The sequence below is a fragment of the Dermacentor silvarum genome, chromosome 7 (assembly GCF_013339745.2).
Source record: "Dermacentor silvarum isolate Dsil-2018 chromosome 7, BIME_Dsil_1.4, whole genome shotgun sequence".
In the NCBI taxonomy this organism is placed as follows: domain Eukaryota; kingdom Metazoa; phylum Arthropoda; class Arachnida; order Ixodida; family Ixodidae; genus Dermacentor; species Dermacentor silvarum.
The window spans coordinates 49,354,454-49,377,876 of NC_051160.1; the positions used below are offsets into that span (position 1 = coordinate 49,354,454).

Here is a 23,423-nt window from a genome sequence, read left to right on the forward strand (position 1 = left end):
ACAGATCACACCTGCAAATGTTTTTGTGGTCACTATTTTTTGCTTTTGTTTATTGTTGCGATAGCAATTATGTGGACACTCAAAAGCGGATTTCGGCCGTCTCCGTCGCGGTTGCCGCCGCCATAAGGTTACGAATATCATTCGCATGAAGCACACACCGGTATTTTTGAATTAGTTTGTATCGAATATTGCATTGCATTATTCTTCAGACATTGCAGCTAATCATTAGCTGTGGCTATATCATCATCATAATCATCAAAATCATCATCATCATCCTATATTCACGTCCACTGCAGGACGAAGGCCTCTCCCTGCGATCTCCAATTAACCCTGTCTTGCGCTAGCTGATCCCAACTTGCGCCTGCAAATTTCCTAACTTTATCACCCCACCTAGTTTTCTGTGCCTATATACCTGTGACTATATAGAAGCCGAATTGTTTTATGCGGGTGTATATACCTCGCCTTTTCTAGATATATTCACTGAGACAGCAGAAGCTGTACCCAGCTGCTGCCGTAGCCATGATCAGCAAAACACGAGAAAGTACGCAATATATTATTCCCTTTGAAATTGAAATAATGTTTTCAAAATTTCTTCATTAGAATGACAAGCCAGAGAGTTTTCTATCATAACTTTATTGTAGAATGCCATTTCTCTTATTTTCGCACAAAAAATAGACATGTTGAAGGCCTTGATCAAAGGAAAGCACTTTATTTTTACCTGGACGGCATTGCTTCTGCAGCCCGGTCGATGCAAAAGGTGTGTCTCTGTCTCTGAAAACAAATTGTGGCAGCTTTCAGTGAATGTGCATGTGAAAAGGCAAGAAAAAATTAGGAAATAGTAACGCTTTTTGGCCGCCAGATTGATCTGTATTTGCAACATTTATTCAACATTTTGCCTAAAAGTAAGAAAAATTGACTTTCATGTGACTTGGTCACCTACATGACTGACCGAAATGCGACGCTGTATGCAGACGAAGAGGAGGTGAATAGATACTTGATACCATGAATGTGTAATCTTAGTTGTTCATTTGCGATTTTACAAAAGTTAAAATGATGGAACTCATTCAGGTATAGAAAGTCGGCTTTGCTGACTATGTTGAAGATTGCTTCCTGTAATACATCTGTTGGGTATCGAACCAGGTAATAGAGTTAGCAAATAGGCGTTTTATTTCAAACACACGCTATGTGAGGGCCGCGATGCAGTGGGTTTCAGAAATCATTCACAGGTAGCCGGGAATATGTCGACAAGCTATATGCATACCACAACTCCTACTCAGTTGCCAGCATGTACAAATTCTGTAGTTGTTTTAAACACAGTAGTCATTCTGCAGATCAGTTGCAGGCGCTCGTGCGGCTGAGCTAGTGTTCAGAAATTACCACGTAAAGAAGCATTTCGAGAGGAAAAGACATCGCCGTGATCATACTCATGGTTGTCTCGCTCTGGGCCAAAAGCTGAGCGCACGCACCACGAGAACACTTAAAGCGATGCCTTTAGGCTTATTTTAGTGGAGTGTGGTGTTTATCGCGTAAGTTTGTTTGAACCTGTATACACTGTAATTGTAAACTTGTCCGATTGCACTAACGTTTTATTAAAGGCCAGGCTGATGCCGGTTACTATAAATACAGATGCATATCATGTGAAGAAGGTCTTCATGAAAGCGTGCTGTCTGGACGTTTACACCAATTTGTGCTACAATAATTTTGCACTTCCGTAATCTAATCCGGACGAAATACACGAAATGTATCCTGTAATTTGTAATAGGAGTAATAAAATCTTCCAGCATCGAAGCAAATCATTTTTCGTTCGATTGTGCGTTGGATAATTCCTCAAGGCATTCCGTGAACACAGACTGAATGACTTCATTCTTCTGGAAAATCCTGCAATAAGGTCCCAAAAATAAAACTAAAATCGGACTATACGTAGTTTTTTTCTCTCAGTATTTTATCAAACGGGTCCTAAGTATGTCGTCTCTAGGGGGACAGCTGACCTATTCATACTCTTCCTGACGTATTTTGGCAGGCGTATGTAGCTGAAGTACTTCAGATTAAAGCGTGTGAAACTCCAACAAAGCTGTTTATTTAAGCGCACAAGGGAAGATGGACAGGCTAAGCAGCTGTGTGCACGCGGGGATACGAAATGACACAGTTCTCTTGGGAAATCGTGTTGAATTTGTACTGCCTGGTACAACGCTTGAAAGGTCTGCAAGACGCAAGAAAGGCGGGTTTTGCACTGTGCGCCTGGGATTTAATGTATAGCGAGTAGCAACTGAGTTTTAATGAGGATTTCAGCACGAACATGTCTTCGTTTTCTGATGCGGTGACAACATATTTCAAATAAGAAAAAAAAAAGTTACAGCGACGTTTCAATTCGTGAATGCTGATGACGGGAAAGCGTAAGGGTGCTATAGCGCACATGAAGCGCTATAAGCGCACACGAAGGCCCCTGGTGCGCCTAGGCGCCTAGACTCGGTCAGTATCCCAGATCGCTTTCAAGATAGGGCTCGTGTGGTCACGCCATACACAGAAGCCGCCGGGAAAAGCCGACCCCCCCCCCCCCCCTCCCTGCCTACCCCTCCCCTGTTACCTTGAGTGTGTGACGGGAGACGGCGCGCTGCCTCCCCGCTTTCCGCCCTTGTGCTCGCGAGATTGAGCCGCTATTATCGGCACATCGCCGCACGCTTTGCACATACAGTACACGGCGCGCGGGGACGATGTTATCGCGAGACCAATCCGGTACGCCCATTCCACACACAGCACCCGTAACAACTGCCAGAGGGGATCAGCCCAGCGCGCCTCCGCCTACACTCAACCTACGTGACGCGTTGCCTCCTTTCTCACTGCCAACTTTGCTCGACGCCACTTAAAATTTGCTCTAGCTCGCTTTGATTTTCTGTGCGCTCTAAGCGTAGCGCACTCAGCACGCTCTTCCGTACTTTCCTCAGCGCACGATTCTCTTCTCCACCTCCAGGCGCCTTCCTCCTCCGTCTCTCGCTTCCCTCGCGGCTTCAAACAAAAATTCGGCAATTTAACAGGCGGGGCATGTACGCTTGCGCGTAAGATTTTGCTTACTTGCTGTGTAAAGCCAGTAGTCCACAATAACACAAGTGCTGGTTGGCTATCATCATAGTTTCTCGCCAACTAAAACTCCAGTTTGTAGGTTATTAAAGCGCGCAAATGAGTATGCATTTTAGCAGCGGAGTTCTTTAAGCCGGAGGATGGCCCGTATAGCATAGACTAGAAACAGCGCCTGGCGATCACGTCACCGCGCGTTGCCTAGCAACCACTTGGCACAGCTGCATCTCGCTTCGCAGCGCCTCCGTACCGCCACGCGAAGCTGCTACGACTGCGCTCGGACTCCGTCTAGCCATGACGTCGCTTCACGTCACCTAGCAACCACATGTGCCTTGCTTCGCCTAGACATGTAAATGCTTCGCCAGGCCGCGTCTTGAAGCGCGCTATGCGGCCAAGCGAGAATCTGCGCGTCGGCGGCGAGCTGACCCGGAATACCGTGCGGAAGCTACAGCCGAAAAGAGGCGTCGTTGAGTCGAAGATCCTGAGTTTCGATAATGAGAGCGGTAGAGTCTGCGTATGACTATCCAACGTCGTCCGGATAGCGACCCTGGCTGTAGCTTGGTTGATCACAAGCTACGCTGCTTGCTCCAGTCTTACACCACTAGTGCTAGCTGCGCTCATTTTATTCCTTCCATAAATTAAATTTTGTAAGATTAAGAAATATGCAATAACACTGTACACAAAAGTACTGTTACGCGAAGAACGAGTCAATAAGACGGGCAACTATTTACAGGTTGTATTTACAACAGCGGTTGCAGCGCTGACCGGTTAGGTTCACAGCGCGAGCCCAGGTCGTTCTTCCTCTTCTTTTCTCGACTGATGGCGCCCGCGCGCCTCGGTCAAACAATCAAATACCACACGCGTGTAGCATAATCCCCCGGCGGCAGAAGCGACGTCCCGGAGCGTCTAAATGTCATCACTGGGAGGGTGATACTGCTTCAGTCGTGTAACGTGCACGATATCGCTGAACTGGGAAGCAGATGGGGCGTCAGGGGCGATCTCGTATGTGACCAGAGTCACGGCACGAAGCACTCGGTAGGGGCCTGTGTAACGCGACAGCAGTTTTTATGACAGGCCGACCTGACGCGACGGAGACCATAGAAGCATCAAAGAACCAGGCGGGAAGTGCACGTCTCGGTGTCGCTGGTCGTACAAATGCCTTTGACTCTCTTGGGAGTTCAGAAGGCGGTCACGGGCAATTTCTCTTGCGTGAGCAGCGCGGGCGACGGCATCAAGTGCATATTCACTGGTGGGTGCCGCGTGAACAGGGAGAGTTGTGTCGAGGGGCACTGCTGGTTCTCGGCCGAACAGGAGGAAAAATGGGGAGTAGCCGGCTGTGTCGTGGCACGAGAAATTATAGGCAAAGGTGACAAACGGCAGAGTGAGGTCCCAGTCTGTGTGGTCTGAAGAGACATACTTCGCGAGCATGTCTGTGAGAGTGCGATTAAGACGCTCCGTGAGGCCATTAGTTTGCGGATGGTATGACGTGGATAGCTTGTGCCTCGTGGCACAGGACTGCAGGATGTCCGCGATAACTTTTGACAGGAATGTCCGGCCACGGTCTGTGAGAAGTTGTCGCGGAGCTCCATGTAATAAAATCACGTCGCGTAAAAGAAAATCGGCAACATCTGTGGCGCAGCTTGTAGGGAGCGCTCGGGTGATGGCGTAGCGCGTGGCGTAATCTGTGGCCACAGCGATCCACCTGTTCCCAGAGGTAGAAAGAGGAAAGGGACTAAGTAAAACTAAACCAACCCGAAAGAATGGCTCCGCGGGAATGTCGATTAGTTGTAGGTACCCAGCAGGTAGCGTCGATGGTGTCTTGCGTCGCTGGCATTTATCACACGCAGCTACGTATCTTCGAACGGAGCGAGCAAGCCCAGGCCAAAAGAGGCGTCGACGGATCCGGTCGTAGGTACGTGACACACCGAGGTGACCGGCAGTGGGGAGGTCGTGAAGTTCGTGGAGAACAGCCGAGCGAAGGTGTTTAGGGATCACAAGGAGTAATGCTGGGCCGTCGGGGTGAACGTTGTGGCGGTAGAGTACGCCATCTTGAAGTGTGAATAAGCGAAGGGAACAGTCGGCAAGTGGAGATTCCAGGCGGTCAATGATGACACGCAAGGACGGGTCACGGCGCTGCTCGTCGGCGAGATGGACCAGTGGAAAAACAGAGAGAACGCAGGCGTCGGTGTCAGGCTCAGACGTAGAGGTCGGGTCTTCGACTGGGTAGCGAGAGAGGCAATCTGCGTCCTGGTGTTGGCGTCCCGACTTGTACGTCACTGTGTAGGGATATTCTTGTAGTCGGAGAGCCCAACGACCGAGCCGGCAAGTAGGATCCTTGAGCGACGAAAGCCAACACAGCGCATGATGGTCTGTGATTACTGAGAAGGGCTTGCCATATAAATATGGGCGGAACTTTCAAACAGCCCAGACGAGAGCACGACATTCGCGCTCGGTAATCGAATAGTTGCGCTCTGCAGTTGTCAGGAGTCGGCTAGCGTAGGCTATAACGCGGTCGTGTCCGTGTTGGCGTTGCGCTAAGACGGCGCCGATACCATAACCACTGGCATCGGTTCGGACCTCTGTTGGTGCGGACGGGTCAAAGTGGTCCAAGATCGGTGGATTAGTCAGAATCGTGATAAGGCGTGAAAATGCGGCAGCCTGAGGGGAACCCCACGTAAAAGGCACGTCTTTCTTCATAAGTTCTGTGAGTGGTTGAGCGATTGCTGCGAAATCTTTCACGAACCGTCTGAAATAAGAACAGAGCCCCACAAAACTCCGGACGTCTTTGACAGACTGAGGTACAGGGAAACCCGTTACTGCTCGAACCTTCTCAGGGTGGGGTTGTACTCCAGAAGCATCGACGAGATGGCCGAGCACTGTAATCTGTCGGCGCCCGAAGTGGCACTTCGATGAGTTTAATTGGAGTCCAGCCTTGCGGAAGACGTCAAGGATGGCTGCAACGCGCTCAAGGTGCGTCTCAAATGTAGGAGAAAACACAAGGACGTCGTCGAGGTAACAAAGGCAAGTTGACCATTTGAAACCTTGAAGCAGAGAGTCCATCATCCTTTCGAACGTGGCGGGGGCATTGCATAAACCGAACGGCATAACCTTAAATTGGTAGAGGCCATCTGAAGTGACGAAAGCGGTCTTTTATTGATCTTGCTCATCGACGGAAATCTGCCAATAACCAGATCGAAGGTCAATGGACGAAAAGTATTTGGCACCGTGAAGACAATCAAGAGCGTCGTCAATTCGTGGTAAAGGGTAAACGTCCTTCTTAGTGATTCGGTTTAGGTGGCGGTAATCAACGCAGAAACGCCACGTGCCATCTTTCTTTTTGACGAGCACGACCGGCGACGCACAGGGACTCGACGAGGGCTCAGCAATGCCTTTGGCAACCATCTTGTTTACTTCCTGCTGAATAACTTGCCGCTCTGCCGTGGACACACGATACGGTCGGCGGTGAATGGGAACAGCATCACCAGTGTTTATCCGATGCTGAACAAGGGACGTCTGACCAAGTGGGCGATTTTCAGTGTCAAATATGTCGCGGTAGGACAAACAAAGACGATATAGAGCGGCTGCTTGGTCAGGGGCGAGGTCCGGAGCGACCATGGGACGTAATGGGCCGTCGAGGTTCAAGGCATCCTGTGGGTAAGCAGGAGGATCTGGAGACGCGTCGGCTGCAAAAGCAGTGACGTGGTCGTCTGTCACAGACTGGAGCGTGGCCACCACTATGCCTTCAGGTAACACTTGCTTCGTCAAGCCAAAATTGATGCGGGGAGACACATGCGATTAGCGGCAAGGGTAACGACGGAGTGTGGCACAGAGACGTCGCGCGCCAGGAGGACGTCACGAATAGGTGCAACGACATATTCGCCATCAGGCACGGTTGCCGTTGAGGCCAATTCGACGATAGTTAGGGCTTTTGGAGGTAACCGAATAAACGCTGTAGTGCAGAGGGTGTTCGGGGCGAACGTCGGAAACAAGAGGAAGCTCGAGGCACAGCGTACCGGTGGAACAGTCGATGAGGGCAGAATGCGTCGTCAGAAAGTCGAGCCCGAAGATGAGGTCGTGAGAGCAACTGGTCAGCACGGTGAACAGGACTGGAACGTGGCGGCCAGCAATTCCTACGCGCGCAGTGCACATACCACTGACGGCAACAGTGGCGCCATTGGCGACGCGTACGGCCCGAGTGATGGCAGGCGTAAGAACTTTTTTGAGGCGAAGACAAAGATTAGCGCTCATTATGGACACTTGGGCTCCAGTATCAACCAATGCCTTGAATGGAACACCATCCACGTCTACGTCAATTAGGTTCGCGTTCGTGAGGAGCATCAACGGAGGATTTGTACAGGACGGACGGGATGCAGCACTACCTCCAAGAGCTGCATGGCCTAGTTTTCCGTCCGGCGGTTTGGCGAAGAAAAGCGGCGAGGTTGGGGTGACGGGGAGCGACGGCGTTGAGGCGACGGCGATCGCCAGGAGGAGCGGCTGTCAGGGGCATCAGAAGTAGAGTACGGACGGCGAGGTGAGTAACGGCGAGCGTCGGCGTATGGGCGAGGAGCAGGGAATGAGCTCCAGTACGGCGGCATCCAGGTGCTGCGGCAGTGGCGGGATACGTGACCAACTCGGTGGCAGCGGAAGCAGATCGGTTTGTCATCGGGGGTACGCCATTCAGCAGGATTGCGGGGTCGGGGAGCGAAATACTGGTCGTTGAAGGATGTGGCCATGGGAATGGATGCCGAATCAGGTCGAGAGACAGAGCAGGCGGTAGGGATGCCAAGGTTTGCAATTTCTTGCCGCACAACTGCTTGTATGACGGAAAAAGTAGGGGACGCTGGGTCAAAGGTACCGTCGAGGGGTCGTGGATGAAGGGGGGCCGGACTCGCCGCTTCAATCTCACGGCGAACGCTACGAGTGATGTTCTCTGGAAAAGATCGTGTAGCAGGAAGAGCGGAGCAAGAGGTCGTGGCAGGGGTGTTTGGGAGCCGGGAAAACTGTGGGACGACGCGGCGGCTTTTGGCTACCTCGAAGCGGCGGCATTCTTTGACGATGGCTCGACAGTAGAGACGTCGTTATAGACGAGAAAATTGAAGGCGTCGTCAGCGATGCCTTTTAGGATATCGCCCTCCTTGTCAACCGCGGTCATGTGCTCGTCGACTTTCCGGCAAAGCGTGAGCACTTCCTGTATGTAGGCGACATACGATTCTGTCGACGACTGGACACGGATAGCAAGCTCCTTTCGCGCAGCCTGTTGGCGACCTGACGGGTTGCCAAAGAGGCTGCGAAGCCTCTCTTTGAAAGTGTCCCAGCTGGATATCTCAACCTCATGGGTGCGAAACCAGACAAGCGGTGTCCCGTCCAGATAATATATCACATTGGCAAGCATGATGGTAGGGTCCCAGTGGTGGCTTCGGCTAACACGCTCATACATGCTGAGCCAGTCGTCGACATCAACGCTATTGTCCCAGGATCACGGAGACTAGGAACCGTAACGTACGTTGTGGTAGGCGCCACAGGTGTAGCTGGTGACGGGGTGTTTCCATCGGAAGCCATGGCTCAGAAGACGACGGTGCGGCCGCTCCGGAGCTCCGTGGCGAGGACGGGGAACGTTCCACCTCCACCACGATGTTACGCGAAGAACGAGTCAGTAAGACGGGCAACTATTTACAGGTTGTATTTACAACAGCGGTTGCAGCGCTGACCGGTTAGGTTCACAGCGCGAGCCCAGCTCGTTCTTCCTCTTCTTTTCTCGAGTGATGGCGCCCGCGCGCCTCGGTCAAACAATCAAATACCACACGCGTGTAGCAGTACGTAGATTAAATACAAGTCACAATTCACTGAGTACGTTCTACGATGGTCGATCATCTTGACATTTGAATGGCTACATGTTAGACAACATGCTCAAGGATGATTTGTTCACTTCAAGATTTGAAACAGCCGCGAAAATGTTTGTGCCCACAGAAGTCCCCATCTGGAAACCAGTTGTTTCGCACGTCTGTTGTGTCGTAATCTGAGAATCACTGAACCAGTGAGATGTCGTGGGTGACAGCTTTGTGGCAGAAAAATATGCTATTGAGACGATGTCTCTATTTAGCAGACAGGACGATTTGCACTAATTTCATAACACAAAATATTTAAGCACTCAGTATATAGTTATGTCATATAGTAATGTGATTGCCTTGGAGTGATCTGACTTCTTGAATTTATTCTTAACACTCATTCTGCGTCCAGCAGCGAGTAGTCCTGTTTGTCGGAATCTTCGGTTTCATCGATCCAGAAATCCCTTTTTCATAGTGTCTGTCTCGCAGTGCAGCAACCAGAGGCGCTGTGTAGGATTTAAAATCAATTGCGAAATTTGTGATACTACATGCACAAGTGTACACGTATCTCAGTTCTTTTGTTAAGTATGTGACAAGGCTATTCGGAATACGGTGAAATCATTAGGATGACCTGGTATGCATCGTTACAAAATTGACGGGAAGAAAATATAAAGCATACAAGATCTGCAGCATTAAGGCAGTAACAGCATGGGGCAAATGGCCAATAGCTTTATGTTTATAGTAAACACTTGGATGATGCAGTCACCCACAAGATTTCAATCACACAAGTCCGGGATATAATATGATATCGAATCAACTCCATCATGGTGCGTTTGCCTGTGGTAGTCCCCAACTCATCGTTTAGTTTACCATCGGATAGAAGATTTATACCTCTTATTGGAAAGTTTTTTTTTTACTTACAGCACCGGCACACACATCCGTATCTTGTGAGTTTGCAGCGCGGCCAAGCTCTGGAGGCCCAGCATTTGCGTAACCAAAAGGTTCCGCATGGGACCCAGTCAGAAACTGGAAAGAAAATTTTTAAGAAAAAAAATTATTTATTCTTTTACTACTTGGCAACACACGATTGTGAAGATGCCGAGGTATATTGGGGCAGTAATTGCATAACTAATTTTCTAGCAGTATATGACAAGCCTACAGCACAAAAAAATGTTGCATAAACGGCACATGCGTACAGAAAAACTGTTATATAAACGCTTGTATGAGCACACCTTGTACAAACGATCTGCAAAATATCTACATATGCAGTTCACCAAATTCAACATGTGCATTCAACTTGAAAATATATTTTTGAAGATTTCGGACTACCCAGTAAGCTAATGATCCATAAATCAATGCCTGTTACGAAGTTGCATTTATATTCATACAATCAATCGTTACACTGTATTTTGGCATGGAGAACCACGTCACTTAAAGCACTGGTAAAACAACAGTAAAATCAATTCGATCGATTAGTATGTCGCATCAGCTCAAACAGACCTACTCCTATTTTTTATTCAAATGAAAATAACAAGGAAGAGATTTAGTCACTTTATAATGGTGACGGCTACTCCTATTCGCATGGCAGAAGCAACAATATAAAAAACATAGGTACTCAGAAATTGAATAGGAAAACGTCAAAGGACCAGAAATCCACAGCACACAGTCCTCTACACCCACAAATTATAAATATATAAGGCTAAGGCAAGTCTTATTTTATATACTTCATCATACTGCTTTGCGATTTCTTTTTCTGCACAGACTTTCTCTGAAAGGCAAGCAAGTACTTTTAGAAAAAGATATTCTGCTGTGTATATAGCCATACTAACAAGTTCCACAACTTGAATATCAAGTGCAGTGATTTTAGGTTTACAAAAAAATACCAATATTTATTTAGTCTACCACATGCTAGGTATCTTCCGAATCTAGAGCAGAAAAAGCCTGCGTTTAGTCTTATGGCTCTTTTTTATAATTTTTCTTATGTGACGTGACCTCACAAAGAATGCATGGCTGACGGCAGCGTCCGCAATAGCAACGTTTGCCTTCATGCTTGGCGGAATGGATTGTACAAGGCTGCGCTGCATTTTTTCATCTAAGGTTGAATCTGTTATGCCTACAGAGGGTGTCCCAGCTTTCATGCATCGAGGTTATAGAAAGGCAGGCCAATCTACTGCAGGAAACCAAGTGCATATTGTTCACAGTCGAGTAGAGCAGCGACGAGTATTTTTTTGTTTGTTGATACCACTCCATTTATTGAATACTTATACTTAGCAAAATGTTTATTGACTGCTCTGAGTGCCAGTGCTGTCCATGAAGAATTCACCGAAAAGTGATATGAACGAGAAGAAATGGAACCTAGGGGCCTGATTTTTATTAATCACATCTTAAGAAGCCAACAAACACTGACACCAAGGACAAAATAGGGGGGAAAACGTGTACTTACTAATTGAATCAAATAAAGAAATGTTAAATAGTGGAAATTTATTCCACATCTTCGCATTACGCCTGCGGTGCTCTTACTAATTTAGCTACCGTGGCGCCGTTTTCCCATAAACATTCTGGGCTATTTGTGCTTGACTACTAAAACTATCCCTGCGAGTGCTAGCCAGTGCTTCCATTCACAAACCTAGGTGGCGGATGTGGAACATACATTCTGCACCAGGCGTCATGAGTACGTCATCTTTTTGGATGAAGGAAACTGGTAAATAAACCCCCATATGCTACCTGAAGGCATCGATGTTGCCGGATTCGATACCCTCGTTATGTAATAAACGAGAAGAAAGGGAACCGTGGGGCCCGATTTTTATGAATCCAGTCCTAAAAAGCTAACAAACACTCACACCAAGGACGACATAGGAGAAAATATTCGTAATTATTAATTGAAATAAAGAAATCCGAAATTAATGGAAATGAAACAGGAAGAAAAAACAACTTGCCCCAGGTGGGGAACGATCCAACACCTTCGCATTACGCTTGTGATGCTCTTACCAACTGAGATACAGCGGCTCCGTTTTGCGAAGACGTGGGATCGTTCCCGAGCCATGGCAAGCAGTTTCTTTCCCATTCATTTCCATTATTTTTTATCTTTCTTTAATTCAATAAGCAATTACAAGTAATGTCCCTTATGTTGCCCTTGGTGTCAGTGTTTGTTGGCTTCTTATGACAGAAAAATTTAAGAAACTTAAAACTGGCACGTTTCCAGTCAAGTACTTTTGTGCGTTAACTTTTTTCCGCCTGATAAGGAAAGCCAACTAAAAATGGAAAAAATATCACGTGACTAAGTGTCTTCCCACATCAAAAAGAAGCACCCGCTGATGTCTAGTTTAGGTGGCTGCATAGGAGCTCGACATCTTTGTATCTTCTTTTCCTAGAACACTCAGTCATTTCGCCGTAAGCTAACCAAGAAGGCCGGATAAATTTTTTGGGTAGATATGAAAAATAGGTCATGGCCGTGCCAACAGCGGCACGCGCAGAAAACAGTGGTGATACGAAAAATGATTTACGTAAGAAAAGTACCCCATATGGCTTCACATTATCATGAAAAGTTTTACCAGACATGAAGCGACAACAATACCACCTAAAACGCGGTAAACCACGAAGAAAAATTGTTGCAGCCGCAATATTATCCGGCCAAGCGCAATAGTCAGCAAAGCATAAGCTCTACTTCTCCGAAAAGATGCTGCACGATGTCGCATTTCCGATAGCTTCACCCGCACCAGGCTCGGCAAGTGGCGAAGCGCTATCCAACAAAACATAGTACCGATCAGTACAGATAAAACACGCTCCACAGGAGTTGGTGAGCGCGTTATTTCCACGACGAATCAACCAGCAGTTGTCGGCACTCTTTGTTTCTGAGCACCAAGGCGCCGCACAGTCGTGGGTGGGATGCATCAAGTTAAGTGCCAGCTCAGCTCAGGTTTCACACGTGTACTTGTCCCTATTCGCAGTTTTCCAACTATATTAACCCGAGAGTGTTAAGGGCCCCGTGTCGCAGCAAATCCGGCGTTAGTGTTGGCGTGCGGCATCCGCGGACAAGAAAATCACACCGAACCGCCCCGACCACGCCAGCCCTCCACGTGGCGCCGAGGCGCTGGGGAACTAATTGAATGTGTCAAAATAAAATGCGCCAGGAAAATCGTGAAGTGCTACTCAGTCCTAATCTACATGTATGATAGCGTCGAATTGTAATTTGAATAGACGAGAAAACATATTTCTGTTACGAGCAAGCTCAAACACAAACCATTTTACTAGCATTCTACCATTCACACAGCGAAACGAGTGGGTACGTTACTTGTAGACACAGCCTCCAGATAGCGCTCGCCTCCTCGGCAGCGACATGCCGGTGCAAAGGTGCGAAAAAAAAAACAGGCAAGTTTGCACTCAGTCGTGCAAAGCTTAGGCACAGCGAAACTGTCGATCCTCAAGTCTTACTGACTGTTACTGCTGGGTATTAACTTGGTTGCTCCTAGGTCTTAACTTGGTTTAACTCAACTACGCATGTAGGAAGGTATTGTCGCACGGAGGAAGTTTTCGTCGATGGCCATATTTCTTCCGGGATCTTAGAGGTGACATGCAGTCAAGGTGAACTTTGTGTATCTGCAGATACTGTTGTGCCTGCGTCCACCTCTGTGTGCGTGCCGGTTGTATGTCGCGGTGAAGTTCCAGACAGTTTCGATGCCTCCGTAGAGCCAATGCATCTAAATTGTGTGAAGATCAACGTTTTTGTCCCTCATTGTGTTGTATCCATCGGCAACGGGCGTGCTGGCTTGTGGACGACCAACTGCTCGGCGGAAGCCGTCTCACTTCCAGACGGCTTGAAACTCGCCTACTTTACAAAATACACGTCTTCGTCCATAGCTGTGCTAACAGACCCACCGTGTGAACCTGCTGACCTTCGCCACGTCTCGGAATAAAAGCTTCTGTGTATGATCAACAAGTCGCTCAGCACAAGGGAGCGCCATACCTTGGTGGATACGCTTTCTAAGCATCTGCCAGTGTTTGACTTTGCGCAGCCGGACAAAGCGTTCTCGATTCCCGAGTCTCGAACACGCCATACTATCGATACGGGATCTGCGCGCCCGATCAGGCAAAAGCCTTATCGCGTCTCGCTAACGAGCGCAAGATAATCGGGGAGCAAGTGAGTGACATGATGAAAAATGGGATCATACAAGAGTCCTCGAGTCCTTGGGCAGCTCCGGTCATACTCGTCAGAAAGAAAGACGGTAACTGGAGATCTTGCGTCGATTATCGAAGATTAAACGCCGTGACTAAGAAGGATGTCTATCCGCTGCCCCGGATTGATGATGCAATTGATTGCCTTCATTCGGCCTATTATTTTTCTTCAGTGGACCTACGCTCAGGATATTGGCAAATCCCGATGCTCCCGGCAGACGAGGAGAAAACAGCCTTCATAACTCCGGATGAATTATTCGAATTCAATGTGATGCCATTTGGGTTGTGCAACGCTCCAGCAACCTTTGAAAGGTTCATGGACACCATTCTGCGAGGGTTAAAGTGGAACATCTGTATGTGCTATCTTGACGACGTTGTTATAATCGGGCGCACATTCAATGACCACAATACGCGCCTGGATATTGTCCTTGATTGCATCAAAAACGCTGGCCTGGTTCTGAACTCCAAGAAATGTAACTTTGATGACCATCAAACCCTTGTGCTGGGTCATCTTGTTGACAAAGACGGTATCCGGCCTGATCCCCTCAAGACGGCAGCTGTTGAGGCATTCAGTGCACCGCAGTCAGTGAAGCAACTTCGTAGTTTTTTGGGCCTTTGCTCTTACTTTCGCCGATTTATTCCTGGTTTTGCTGACGTCACCTATCCTTTTACAAATCTGCTATATAAAGATGCACGGTTTGAGTGGACACCCGAGTGTGATTCTGCATTTCGTCAGTTGAAGTTCCTGCTGACCTCCCGACCTATCCTTCGCCACTTGAATCCTACTGCGCCGACAGAAATCTACACAGATGCTAGTGGCATTGGTCTGGGTGCCGTCTTGGTCCAACGCTATGATGACCGTCAGCACGTGATCGCTTACGCAAGCCGCTCATTAAGCAAACCTGAACGCAATTACACAGTGACAAAGCAAGAATGCCTCGCTGTAATCTTTGCTGTTCAGCGATTTCGCTCTTACTTGTACGGACGCCCATTCCTAGTAGTCACAGGCCACCATTCCCTGTGCTGGCTCGTGAACCTTCGCGACCCTTGTGGTCGCCTTGCGCGCTGGGCTTTGAGGTTGCAGGAATATGACTTCACTGTGTCCTACAAGAGTGACCGAAAACATCCTGACGCATACTGCCGCTCCCGTATGCGGCTTACCACGACGGACTGCGACGCAGACGATTTTGATCATCTCGTTGCCTCTGTGACACCCGCTTTTGCTGATGTCGATGCCTTCAAAGCAGAACAACGGACAGACACCAAATTGGAGCCACTCTTCACTTCAGCCCGTTCTACTGCAACAAGCAGCTACTGCATACGTGACCGGCTCCTGTACAAAAGCACGGGGGCACGCTTCCTTCTAGTGGTGCCGGAGCGTCTCCGGCCAGCAATCCTTCAGGCTATGCACGATGACCCTACCTCCGGTCACCTAGGCACTGTGCGCACTCTTTAGCGCATTCAAGAACGTTTTCACTGGCCCCGGATGCGACATTCGGCTGAGTTGTATGTTGCCAGCTGCATACAGTGCCAACGTCGGAAACGCCCAACCACTGCCCCATCTGGTCTCCTTCAACCTGTGCCGCTTCCCAGCTTGCCCTTTCCGCAAGTTGGAATTGATCTGTTAGGACCTTTTCCTCAGTCATCTAAGGGGAACCGCTGGATAATTGTCTGCGCCGACTATTTAACGCGCTACTTCGAGACGACGGCTATACCATCAGCCACTGCAACCGACGTGTCGCTCTTCTTACTTCACGTTATTGTTCTGCGACATGGACCGCTTTGTGTTATTATAAGTGACCGGGGACGTCAATTCACAGCGGACATCGTGGAAGAGCTTCTACGTTTATGTGACTCGCACCTCAGGCACTCGACGACGTATCATCAGCAAACGAACGGCCTCACTGAGCGCACTAATCGAACGATCACGAATATGCTTTCCATGTATGTTGCGTCCGATCATAAGAATTGGGATGAGGTTCTACCGTTTATTACTTACGCATACAACACCGCCGAACATGAGACAACCGGTTATAGCCCCTTCTTCCTTCTATATGCTCGCCCGCCCCGGTATACGCTCGACACTGTCCTCCCTTTTAACACGAAAATGTTTTATGCCGGGGTCCACCAAGACTTCACTGACGTATTTCCGTCACGGATGTGACGTTCTTACAATGTACACGAACATAATACAAAGAAAGAAACCAGAAGAAAAAGTTCCACAAACATGCAAAATTTGGGAATCGAGCCCACGACCTCTCGGTCCGCGACGATAGATCGCCGAGCGTTTAACCCATTGCGCCACAAACGCATTTGCAGAGAGCTACACAGACGCGCCTTATATATTTAACACTCCTCCGTGTACCCGCGCTCTTGCTCGGGGCGGTGCCGCCGCCTACGAGCAGAAAAGAGAAGTACTGCATTATGACACTAACGCGCACCGACAGTGAACGCTTCGGTGGTCTCAGCACTACGACGCCTCGATGCCAGCATTCGAAGGGACGCTGGCATCAAGAAGCACTACCAACGCCACCTAGGTGGCGTTCACCGTAGTCAGCACAGCGGAGCGTGGCCTCCGCAATTAGCTCTGAAAATGTTTCTGAAGTTGATCGCGGAGGCTGCAATTACGACGCGCTGTACGCGCTGATTTGACTCGGTGACGATTCAGTTACGTGCTTTGTCTTGCGCGTTGTATTAGTGTGTCAGTTACGTGCTTCGTCTTTCGCGTTGTGCTAGCGTGTGCAGCGTAGTGCAGCTTCCATATGCACGACGGTTGCTCATGGTCATCGACGTTGGTAGTCGTGATGGAGGAGACGTGCCACCAGGCGTCAGCGTGGGTGCATCAACGCCTAAGGGCGCTTTAGCCACAAAACACCAATAGACATTATATATCAATGTGCAATAAACATTACACTACTTCTGTGAAGACACGTTTCACTTTCGTGTTCTATACCGATTCCTATATAAGAGGGATCAACCACATTTTTTCTTTTGGTTCAGCGCGCCGCGGAGAGAAGAAACGCGGGGGTCTGGAAGGGAGGGAGCTGGCGAGAAGGAGACCGCGTGCGCATTGGCGCATGCACGCGGTCTCCTCCTCCTCCCCCTGGTTGCCATAGCTATGGCGCGGCAATTTCTTGATACGAGCCACAAATTACGGCAGGCGTAAACAGCTTCGCTGTTAACAAAGCAAGCTGCAGTTGCCAGGAAGCCTGACCGTCAGGGATCCTTGAATGCTATCGCGTTCCATTCTTAAAGGCGAAGCTTGAGCGACCTTCAAATGTAATTATTTTTTGCTCTCCTTAGAGAGCACAAATATGGATCGATTAAATTAAATTATGGAGTTTTACGTGCCAAAACCACGATCTGATTTTGAGGCATGCCGTAGTGGGGGACTCCGGAAATTTGGACCACCTGGGGTTCTTTAACGTGCACCTAAATCTAAGTACACCGCTCTTTTCGCATTTCGCCCCCATCGAAATGCGGCCGCCGTGGCCGGGATTCGATCCCGCGACCTCCTGCTCAGCAGCCCAACACAATAGCCACTGAGCAACCACGGCGGGTAAATGTGAATCCAAAACTTTGTCGTTGGTTGCCTAATTAATTCAGAAACACGGATCAACCGCAAAAATCTACACCCGCCCTGGTATGAAATCCTGGCCGTGACGGCCGAATTTCGAAGGGGGCGAAATGCGCAAACGCCCGTGACCCGTGCATTTGGGGCACGTTAAAGATCCCCTGGTTGTCAAAATGAATCTGTAGTCAAGCTTTAAGGCGTGGCTCATAATTAAGTCGTGATTTTGGTAGGTAAACTGACAGAATTCATTCGTTCACGCCTCCTATGCTGACATAGTGGTCAAAGTTGTCTAATAGCTTGGGTTGCTAGCTATGCGGTTGTGGTCATGATGCTGTCGTGCACGTTGCATCGTCGCTTTTCCAGTTCTGTCGTAGGAATCTCGTCATGACATCGATGTCCCGCATTGCCGTCATCCTTTCCGCGCTGTCAATAGTTTCAGTATGCATTCGCTGTCGCATCGTCATCGTGAGGCCGACGTGGTCATTCCCAACATGATCATCATTATATCTTTGTCAAATTCTCATAAGCCACCTTGGACCTGATATCGTCGCAACGCACTCACCGCCATATCATTGTCGTCATGCCGTCGTCACCACGCTTTTGCTTGACCATCGCCATCGTTTCCAAAACTTCCTCCCGTGGTCCTCATTCATCGTCGACATACTGCCCTCCTAGTTCCACTGACGTCATTCCTTCTTCGTCATTATAGCGTGACCATACATTCATCATTCAGTGGTGACTATGCAACTGTTTTCATGGCATCACCGTCATCGCATCGTCGTCAAAGAGTCGCTCTCATGCATGTGTTGTCATGCAATCGTTCCCGCTGTTGTCATTCTACAGTCGTCATGCATTCATTGCCATAGTCCCGATGCCCTCGTGGTCGTTCAAGCGGCATCATTCCATCCACCTCTCGTCGCATTGTTATTGTTGCGCCAACGTCGTCATACAGCCGTCATGATACATGTCTTCGCGCAATTCTCTTCATACATTCGTGTTCATCCTACTGTCCTCAAAGCGTTGCCGTGCAATTGTCGTCAATACGTCGCCGTCACACCATCATCGTCATGTATTCGTTTTTTTTTTCAGAACGTTGTCATGACGACATCATGACCGTTTCATTGTTGTCAATCTAATTTTGCCATCCCACTCTCGTCATGCCGTCGTCGTCGTACTGCATTCGTCGTATGATCAAAGTCATTCCATCTCTATCTATCTAAGTTATCGAGCTGTCGACATTTAGTCTTATCATTCTACCGTTGTGATGCGAGCGCTGGCATCGCGTCGCCGTCGGAAAGTCACTGTCATGCATTCGTTGTAATACCGCTGTGGCAGCGCCATCGTATTCATGCCAGCTTCATCATCGCACACTAGTCATCATCATCGCACACTAGGTTGTCGCACACTAGTCACCATTTCATTGTCGTCATGCCGCTGTTGGCACGGCTGTCGTCCTTATACTCCCGTCATCAATTCAGAGTCGAATGACCAAGCATGACGTCATTCATGTTTGGTCATTCAACCGTTGTTACTCTGCCACTATCACTCAGTCATTGTCATGCCGTCATGTTCATGAGTGACGCTGGCAAATGAGTGCCATGCCAAAGTGGTCTGACAAATCAGACAGTGTATATCACGTATAGTGGAAAGAACAGAAGGCTCATGATGACCACCAATAATTTTAAATAAACGTGACTTTGGCAATAGTATCTGTCACTACATTGCTTGAATGCTAATCGCCTACCACCGACAGTCATCGTGCGAAGGGTTCTGCCTCCTTTGTTCTGCCGTTATTCTTGCGCAGAAAAAGTGGTGCTGTCACGCGGTTGTTCGTGTATTTCGTGTGCTTTCTTTAAGGACAAGTACAAGAAGTTCCATGAACGATACTCATTTGTGAACACTAGAGTCGGCTTCTCTAAAAGATGATCGGCAACTGTCATATTGACAGTTATCGCTAAAGCCAGTATTTTGAAGGTTAGGCAGTTACTTTGTACTAATTCATTGACTTTCAAAAACTAAATATATGTTGTGGGAACGCCGACAGGATTAGCGGCATCAGAGCCAACTGGGAACTGTGCACGAAAAAGACGACGGACGCGCGAGCAGTAGCGCGAGGGACACGAGAGCGGCGGCTGGGCGCCCTCGGATGCGGCCGGCGGAGACTGGAGCCTGGCAGTTTCCTAACAGTAGTTCAGGCTTTTTCCTAACGCTTTGAAACAGAATGACTTACTGCACTGGGTGTAGACCTGTTCTTTTTGTAGCAAACAGGCGAGCTTGTTTCCGAGAGGACAGTACGCATTTCCACATTTTGGTTCGACTGTAAAGAAAATGCAAATCAAGGGTTGATAAATGCATACGAAATACTTAAGCAAACATCTGCCACACTCAAATGAACCAATTTACACTAACGTTTACACTAACTATAGTGTAAACAAGAAAATGCCACAGCCCTGGAAAGTACAGCATTGTAGGTTTGAGAAGCAATACGTTTTTATACTTGCCACAAACACAAAGTGTCGTTTCCATTTGAAGTGACGCTTTTATTTTTTTTTCTACACTGTGCGTGTATTTCATGCTACCTACTTTGCACCGCAAGGTCTTTCAAGGGAAAATTTTTCTCACCTGGATCCCTTGGCCTGAAGGGTCTCCACCACAATCCTGCGGAAAAGTATTTAAAATAAAGGTGTGCTGGTAAATATCAGAAACAATCGAAGTGAGATTACAATCTCCGCTGTTATGTTTTTGTTGTGACATTATCAAGATTTCTGGGGAAGCTATTCTGCACTGGCGTTTCAGTAGCTGCAGCATTGCGAAGTTTTTATGCTATATTTATTTATTGTTACCCAATATACAGGGTATTTCACCTAACACTTTCAAAAATTGGTAAAGGTTGCCTGTGGCAGATAGCACAATTCTAGTTCATGAGCTGGTCTGCTCAGAGAGGTGGACATTCCTTGCACAATAATTGAAATGCATAATTGACTAATTAAAAAAACACTAATTAACTTAAACTCATTACCTTAAGGCCCAAATTGTAATTAGGAAATTCTAGACGTGGAGTTTGCAAGGCAGATCCACATGGAACGAATTCTGAGGATGACACCAGTTTCAAGATATTCATTCCCGGACTTTCCGGGAAAATGCAATGGCGTTCCAGTTACTTTTGTGTTTCAACGCATGAAACGCCACTTTGTTAAAAAAGTAACTGGAACGCCAATACATTTATCCGCAATATTCGGGAATTATTATACCGAAGCTGGTGTCATCCTGCGAATTTGTTCCGTGGACCCGCCTTGTGAACGCGACGTCTAGAATTTACAAATTGCAATATGGGCCATAAGGTAATGACCTAAAATTTTATAAGTGAATATTTCGTAATTAGTCCATTAGGCATTTCAATTTTTGCGCATGTCCACCTCTTTGAATATACCAGCTTAGGAACTGGTTTTGGCACGTAAAACCCAAGAAAGAAGAAGAAGAAACTATAATTCTGCTATCTTACACAGGAAAACTTTAAAAGTTTTTAAAATTGTTCGCTGAAACACGCAGTATATTGCATTAAAATCATTCTGGCAAATCGTATATTAGCGTACACACAAACCAGCAATGATGTATAACCGGGAAAACTAAGAAAAGCTGAATAATACTGTGAGCGCGACCCATGACTGACTCTTCTTCGTCTGTACGTATCATCATCACTTGTACAAATTCCTCAACTGTATTTATCATGATCAGCCGCCCAGCTTGTTCTTCTTCGTCGTAGCTCGAGCTTGGCTGGAATACACGGTTCCTTATACGTGGCGGAAGGTGCTTTTCGTTCCCCGAGACATCTCGCCCTTCTCACTGAAGCTCCGCTCGGGTCACCGCATACCACCTACTGTCATGTCTGCTCAAGGCAAACCGAGCACGTCCGCTACTACCACCCCAGCACAGCCTTCGCTGTTCGTCGCGGCCATCCACAACCACCACCGTGACCCACCAGTCTTTGCTGGTCTGCGGGGAGATGACGTTAATTACCGCGTCTCACCTCTTAGTATTTCTCCCGAAATTCTTCGTTATAATACTTTTTTTTTGCCTCTAAGCAATGCAATACCATTGACACAAGTCACAATGCAGCTGCAAGTAGCACAAAACATAATTAAAGGTTTAGATGACGCATGCATCATTGCGCAATTATTTAAACTGGCGGTCGGAAGCCACGGGAGAAGTGCGTAATAAAAACGACGGGTAATCCAAAATCAAAAAAAGATGGCTGACTAATGGAGTAGCACACGAGGAATAAGGATTATAAACAGGGATAAGGTGCCTCAGAAAGGCTAGAATTTGTAAAATTTACCGCATAGGTAGAAATCATTTTCACGTAATCTATGTAGCCTTGATGTAAACAGTTCATGCACAAGATTTCAAGTATTGCGCCCCTTAGTGGCACGTCTTTCGAAAAAAAAATAGAAATTGCGTTCCAAAACATTGTAGTAAATTTTATGCCGTTATATAAAAATAGCAAAAAATAGTTTTTAGCACTAATGGTCAGGACAAATCAAAATGGCAGGATAGGACGACATCAGAGCGGGCTATTTGGTCACCATAGTGGTGAAGGATAACGACGTCAGAAAACACAGAGATACAGGTGTGAGGTTGCTGGGAACATCATGTAATTTTACTTTGTATTCATATTAGCCGCATTTCTCCACCTCGTCCACCACACACACTGTGGTTACGACATCAGTTTTTACCTAGAAAAAAAGAACAGTGCCGCTATACTTAACTCAAGATGTTCTTCAGGTGGAAGGTTAACAACTTAGGCAGGGATTGTGGTGATTGTTTCGTTAAGTGATGTCCTATCGCGGTTTCACAAAGTGTGCGGTGTCGGTAACTTTCGCACACGACATTAGGTAATACTGATCTTCAATGGGATATTGCTTGTATGAGCATCCTAACCCCCTCCTTTCTTTTGGAACGAGAACTCTCTCTAAACAAAGAACGGTACCCGTCAAAATTCAAGGCCGACTTTTTTTCGTTGAAACGACAATTGTGTACTCAGCGACAACGTCTTGTATAACAATTCTCCCTGGAGCTCAATGATACACGTGCCTGACCAAGTGACATGGCGTACCCAGCTCATTTTTACGGCTAATCTAGGTGGCGTCTGTATTATTTTATCCCTTGCACCATCTACCATGAGGTCACTGGGTACATAAAAAACTGTCTTTAGTCAGTTTAACATACAATAAAAAAACCTGCAAATATAGTTCGAGAAATTCATCATGAAAAGGTACTTGCCTGAAATCAAGGTAGCAAATAAACTGAGCAGTAGGTAACTGATAAAGAAGAATCTTGTCGTCATAGCTGAGCCAAAAAAAGAAGATTAATAATAGAAGTTCCAGTAGTTAAAACATAGTAATAACTGCAGTTACGGTAATAACAGTAATAATACAATAGTGATCACAGTAAAGATACATGGATAATAACTCATTGTAGTCATCCAATCATGCACTATTTTTGTAATTAGCAGGCAAGACTGAAGAAATAAAAATTAGGTTCGTGCAATTTACTTTGGCCCCAATATGTGTTTATGTAGGTCGGTCTCAATGTTTCTCACATACACAGATTCACATGCTTTACAACCAGTCATGGAGCTATCGGGCAAATTTCTGTTGCAATTAGTAGGGAAGGCCCATTTAGGTGACCTATGTTAACAAGAGAGAATCTGTAACCGATTATATATAAAGTGGTCACTGAGGTCATAGCGGTGCCAATGTGCAGCTTGCCCCGCTATGATG

General features: G+C 47.4%; 1 long non-coding RNA gene across 1 annotated transcript; it reads right to left on the reverse strand.

The window, feature by feature from the left end:
* Nucleotides 1–631: 631 nt before the first annotated feature.
* On the reverse strand, nt 632–20,392 carry LOC125946729 (uncharacterized). Its single transcript, XR_007467824.1, has 4 exons — nt 20,266–20,392; nt 19,874–19,960; nt 9,819–9,923; nt 632–771 (listed from the first exon to the last, which is right to left on the reverse strand). It is a non-coding gene; the product is annotated as an uncharacterized LOC125946729 (long non-coding RNA).
* Between the last annotated feature and the right edge of the window lie 3,031 nt (nt 20,393–23,423).